The following is a 6,243-nucleotide window of genomic DNA, read 5'->3' on the forward strand; positions in this document are numbered from 1 at the left end:
CTGCAACAGCCTCATTGACTGCAAATCACCAAAGTGACATTGGGAAACACCAGTTTTGCATGTTTTGTAATTTCAGACAGATTAAACAAGTAACTTCTTCTAATTTATTGCTTTACTTTTACAGGATATTATTAATAATATCACAGTTATAACACATCATAACTTCGTATTATTGTTCCTTAACTACAAACTTGAATTGAATCATTACAAAACATTTAATCAAGATTTCTTTCATATATTAATGAATTGTTGGAGTCGTTGATACTTTTCTTAACTTAAATCTTATTATTATGGATTCCAACAGTATTTCAAGTATTGCAGGAGTAATTAGGAGATATTTCTATCTGCTATAATTGGTACTATTTAGTAGTATTTGTTATTACTTTATTATAGTTTTAGTTTAAGTCTACTTCTTAATTTATGCTTGCCAGAAGGGAAAACTCTCAACAGCTTTTGTTTTTGGAAGCAGCGCTAACCTTTTGTCAGTGTTTGGAATATAGATGGAGCATGCTAAACTGTGTATGCGTGTGTGTGTGTGTGTGTGTGTGTGTGTGTGTGTGTAGGTGTGATAGCCCGTATGTGCTCACACGCTTGTGGGACAACCTGCGTGTGTGTATTTACTGCGTGTCACAATTTGAATATCTACTCTGTACTTGCGACATGACAGCTCAAATGTGATGTCTCGTGAATAAATTTTCCTCTCAGGAGCAGCCAGCAAAATAAAGGAATAACTAAATAAGCCTGCCGCACGGATTCAGCGTGGACCCCTTGAGCAGAGGGAAGAACACAGGAAGCACGGCGCCTTGTCGAGCTGTTGCCTCCTCTCCTTTTACTTGCCACGCTCGGTTTACCCTCGCTTCTGAGACTCGTCTTTTTCCTTCTGGAGAGCGGCTGTCATTTGTTTATGGCACGCAGGGGGGGGGGAGGATGGATGGTGGCGCTCAGCTTGGAAAGTCACCTGTAGAAAAAGCCTCACAAAAAGCCCGTTTGAACCGTTGCCATTCAAAGACAGGCGGTGGGAAAACGGAAAGAATTGTCATTCCCAAGATGTTTTTGCTCCTCTCTGGAGAACTGAGGAGACAATTACTTTGTCTCCTTTTAAGCAGAGAGTCCCAGCTCAATAAAAGCTGGTGAACCTCTCAAAGTGACTCATGCACACCAAGTGGACACGCACTGGCAAAAACACACCCCCATGTTGCACTTAAGCACACACACAGATGAGCATTGCAGCTGAAGCTCTTTCCTTTTCTCTCAAATACCATATAAAGACAAACTAGATACACACACACACACACACACACACTGCACACTGGGTTATTATAAGGCGGCTGTGGGCAGCTCTCCTGGTTTCATTATGTGAAAGCAGCATCTCCGGAGTGTATCACCGTGGACAACAATGATCAGAGGTTCCGGGGGAACGGAGATTTGTGCTGGTTGAGCGACTCCTTCTTATGGAAGATAACGAAACATGGCTGTGAGTGTGAGGATAGAGAGGAGCGCATTAAGGCTGCTGCCTTTCATGTCTCTTCATGCTACCTGGACTGCTTCACTGCTCAGTGACTGGGTGCTCAGTGACGCAGTCAGCGCACCGTAGGAGCAGAATATTACCGCTCTTCATGCACAATTAACAAACACCTCATTTGAATCCTTTGAGCTCAATGTCGTTTTCAGATCTACATCCAGAATTAACCTAAATCACATATGAAATCCGGTTTTCAGCCATCCTGTTAATCCCAGCAAAAATAAAATACTGCATTGTTTCCAGGCTAGCAACGTTAGCTATAAAGTAGTAGTAACATTTAGCTGGAGCAGATTTGCTAGTTTACACAACTGTCAAAGGAAAGAAGCCCCATCTCCACCGCCGCCGGCACAAAGATTTGAAGATGAATGAACATTGTTGTACAATAGATCGTGCAAGAATGCGGCACAATATTAATTCTCATTGACAAAGCAGCGACTCGTTTCACATGAACGATCTGGTCACTGATGTGAAAAACGTCAAGCTCCTTTATCTCATGTGCAGTAGCTGCGTAACATCAAGCTGAAGCACATGTCGACGGCGCCTTCCTGTACGCTGGTATTGCTGTCGTATTAGTGTGATCATTGAATTAGGATTATCCATCCCTGTGTGCAGAATAAATCAGTGAAATTGGTCTGTTCTGCCAGAGGACTTCATTTTCTCCCCTCTCTGTAAATACTTCTGCAACAACAAGGGGAGCTTGATTTTATGTCATCAGCCTGCAGGCTTCAAAGACATTTGGAGCCCTGAGTCAATGCAACAATTAGTTTCATTAAACCTATAGGTCTGCATGAGAGTTTAGAGGAGACTTGCATACATCCCATCCATGACCCTCTCTCGCCTTTGATTATTCATTAACAATGTTCAGGAGTAATTCCTGTAGCGGCTGCCATATCAGCGTTTTCCCCACAGCCCGGCTCAGCTCTCTTTCCCCTCCATCCTGCTGTGTGCCGCTGTTAATCGTGACTGTGAGGGGAGTCTAACCCTCGTTTATTTAAGCAACTTCAAAAATCGCTCACAGTCAACCCCCTTCTATTCATTATCTTCAGTTCACCAAGTTAATGATTAACCTGAGTCCATCACTGCCGCCGTGTCCATGGCACAGAGTCCGGATTCCCCATCTCTGAGAATTACACTTATTTCCTGCCCCATTTCCTCTTCTGCCAAGCTATCACAGATGCTTATTTCCATGTGCAACCCCCCCCCCCCATGAGCTGTGCCTCACCCAGGCATTTAGCACCTGGCTGATTGCTACCAATGTGGGGGTGGCAGTGAGAGAAGCTGAAGAAAAGAGAATGGGACTTGCAAATTGGGAGCGGGTGCCACTTGCTGACAGTGTAATCACAGCTGTGCACCACCGCCCCAGTCAAATCGGCTTGCAGGTCGATCGAGCACCTTAGGATTGGTCATTAAGGACTATTTTTAGGCTGAGGCATGCTTTTAGGGCAACACACCTGTAACGGACACATCTCAAATGACATGTCCAGAGCAGGGATTGCCATTTCTGCTTGGCTCAGCTCAGTCTCCGAGCCTCTCAGGCAATCGTTAAAGAGAAAGAAAGACAGAAGCTTGCCTTTCCAATTATAGCATGATGCACAAGGAGCAGTCAATCTGAAGGGAGAAGGGGAAGAGTAGCCACACTGGCAAAGACCGCATCCGGCGACTGGAGGTACGCGAAGCTGGGATGAGGATAATACAAATACATACATGGATGAGGAAAAAACGCAGGACGGGACACCTGAGCCAGAATATGGAGTTGAAAATGACTGACAAGACCGTCCGCGGTATAAACCTTTTATTTTAATTCGGTTCCAATGATCACAATGAGAATGACTTGGAATCGGAGATTCTGGCCTGGAGACTTCGTGGAACCTGATCGCTCATTAAACTCGTCAAATTATGCATTACGAGCAAAACGCTCGGCAAGCACTCCCTTTATCCAGTCTGAAAGCGGCCGAGACTCGTTGAATCTCTTCATGCGTGCATCTCACATGAGTCACAACTACTTCCTCAGATGAAAATGAAAACGCTGCTAACCCAGATGAAAATTCAACTCCCCCTCCAGCTCCAACCTCTCAGATCATAACTCACTAAAGTGGCAGTAAAAATCCACATTACACTACTAATGCAGGATTGACTGTCCCTGCAAGAAAGTGCTCGTTGTATTTCACTGAGTATTACAATCTTAAGACCATCAATGCTGAAAGGACTGATGCAACTGGAAAGCAAGTGTAGCTCGACAGTCGAAATGACTCACCAGTTGCTGCTTTTTATAGTTTGGGTTTTAGGCTTACAGATCGGAACCAATGTTTTCACTTAACACATTCTATATCTGTCCAGCCATTTTATCTATTTATTCATATTTATTTTATTTAGCTGAAATTATTGAGGATTTTTTTTACCCCCCCCAACCTCCAGACGTAACCTCCCCACGCCTTCCGGCGCTCTGCTGCGGGGTGGTCAGATCACACAGTTGAGGATTACAGAAGATTATTCTGCCCACAGGATCGCCGATCCAACTCCTGACGAGCACAGAGATCCGGCCTCAGCCTTTCAAAGGGCGGAACACACGGCTTTCACCAAGAACCTGGAAGGGATTGGTCACAATTGCTCACCTGTAAAAATGTAACAGGGAAAGGGGTCATTTCATGGACTCCCCCAGATGGGATAATCGGCCTCCACATTGTGAAAGGACAGCAGCTGCCAGTCATCTTAATCTATTAATGCACTGTAGAAAATAAATTCCACATGGACTAGACGGTTGACAGGAGATACACAAAGCCTTTAGTGTAGCGTTTCCTTTCACCTGAGGAATCCGGGCTCTGCTGCGCCGAGTCTCTCCTCAGGTGGGAAGCGACTGTGACGATTCTGGCAGCTCCAACTCTTTCAACTCCATTCGGATGTAATTTTGTGACATGGACGAGTGCACAGCGTGCAGCTGCTGTATCTCACGTTGAAATGCAACAGAAACTGGGGTGACGTTATAAAGTAGAACATTCACATATATTTTGTCCAGCTGGTTCTGTACTCCAGCACATTGTGCAGCTTCTGCTTAAGGAATTCCAGCTCAGCTTTTATATTTGTTTGCTTACAGCAACATTAATTAAACATGCTTTCTACATTTTAGTGGACAGGAATTCATAGCAATTCATAGCAGCTGAGAGAGCGAGCCTATTTGCTCTGAACTCTGTTCTTAATTTTTTGCCTTTGCAATGCCACAATTCATGCACATTTAATACAAATTGAAGTATATACACTGCATATACTTTGATTTTTGTTGTGGACTGTATATTATACAAACATATAATGCACTGTACAGCAGTGTGTGCATATGTGGTCTTACCTTTACTTTTAAATTAAGCCCATACACCGATCCTTCTGGACAAAAACCCATTATTTATGATTTCTTGTTTTGACTGAAAGTCCAGTTTTGAGAATTTCTTTAGCTTTGATGTAGCATCTGCATCTTCCATTGTTGCTGTGAAAAGACTTCCTAGTTTTGAATGCGTGTATTTCTTCTTCTTTGTAACTCGCATTTAAACACGGGCTCACGCTGGCCTCTGTCTTGAGCCAGAGGTACTGTCTGCCTCACCTTGTGATGTTTTGAAACCATTAAGACTAAATATGTTATTATAAACATATGTTAAATACATTACTAAGACTATTGAAAATAATAAAATATGCAGATTCAGTGATTTTAATTACTAAACACCGATTTGATTTTATTAAACGATTAAATAAATTTACAGATCAGACAAATTGTACAATAAATAATATCTCTCTGTACAATACACAATATTTTTGCTGCTGTTGGAATATGGGGCAACAAGGCCAGAGCAGATTGTGCTATTTTCTGTCTCATTCTCTTTTATCCATCAGTCTTCCTCCTTTTCTAACTCCGGCTCTGAACTATAATCAATTACAGCTGAGATTGGGCGTACACATCAGCAGCAGCAACTTTATCCCATCTCTTCTTCCCCTTGTGACTCTTCATCCTCCTCGCTCTGTGAAGCTCCTTTACCTATTTGAATGTAAATCCCCCCCCTGCGACCCCAGAGGGCTTTTAGTGTGAAAGTTAAGTATTTAAGATCATGACTCCCAACACTCCTGCTCTCTTCATAAGCGCAGAGCCGGTTCCCAAATATCCCCCTAGAGTTGTCCGTTTAACTAGTATTGTTCCACTTAAAAGGCGGCTTGTCGGTTTGTGTTTGAGGACGCTCCACTCTCTGCTGCTATGGAGGGTGGAGCTGTGCTAAACAGATGGATCGGCCGACACAGAGAACCATCCTGTGAGACCACAGATGGAGAAACATGTTCAATTGGTGCCCCGTTTGGTTTCCTGCCACCCGCATCTGGAGAAATTTACGAGTTGAGAGACAAACTCTTTGACACAGTGAATAACTGTCCCACAATAGTGAATGTAATACAATGACATTGATTTGCTTTGACGGTGAATGGGGTTTCTCAAAGCCATGATAACTGGCAGAGGGCTATTCGACAGTCTGAAACCCTGGGAATCGACACGATAAAAGAGGCATCCGGCCGAATTCTGCTCAATGATCGCGATTTTAATTGCACTGACCAGAATTCCTAGAAGGGAACTGATGTCTGGAATCCTGATATAAAACCCAATTAGTGCACATTGTGGAGCAGAGACGACGAGAGGAGAAGCAGGCGGAGAGAAGACGGAAGTATGATTGAGCCGGACGGTGGTAAGCAGAGAT

The sequence above is a fragment of the Brachionichthys hirsutus genome, unplaced genomic scaffold (assembly GCF_040956055.1).
Source record: "Brachionichthys hirsutus isolate HB-005 unplaced genomic scaffold, CSIRO-AGI_Bhir_v1 contig_851, whole genome shotgun sequence".
NCBI classification, from domain to species: Eukaryota; Metazoa; Chordata; class Actinopteri; order Lophiiformes; family Brachionichthyidae; genus Brachionichthys; species Brachionichthys hirsutus.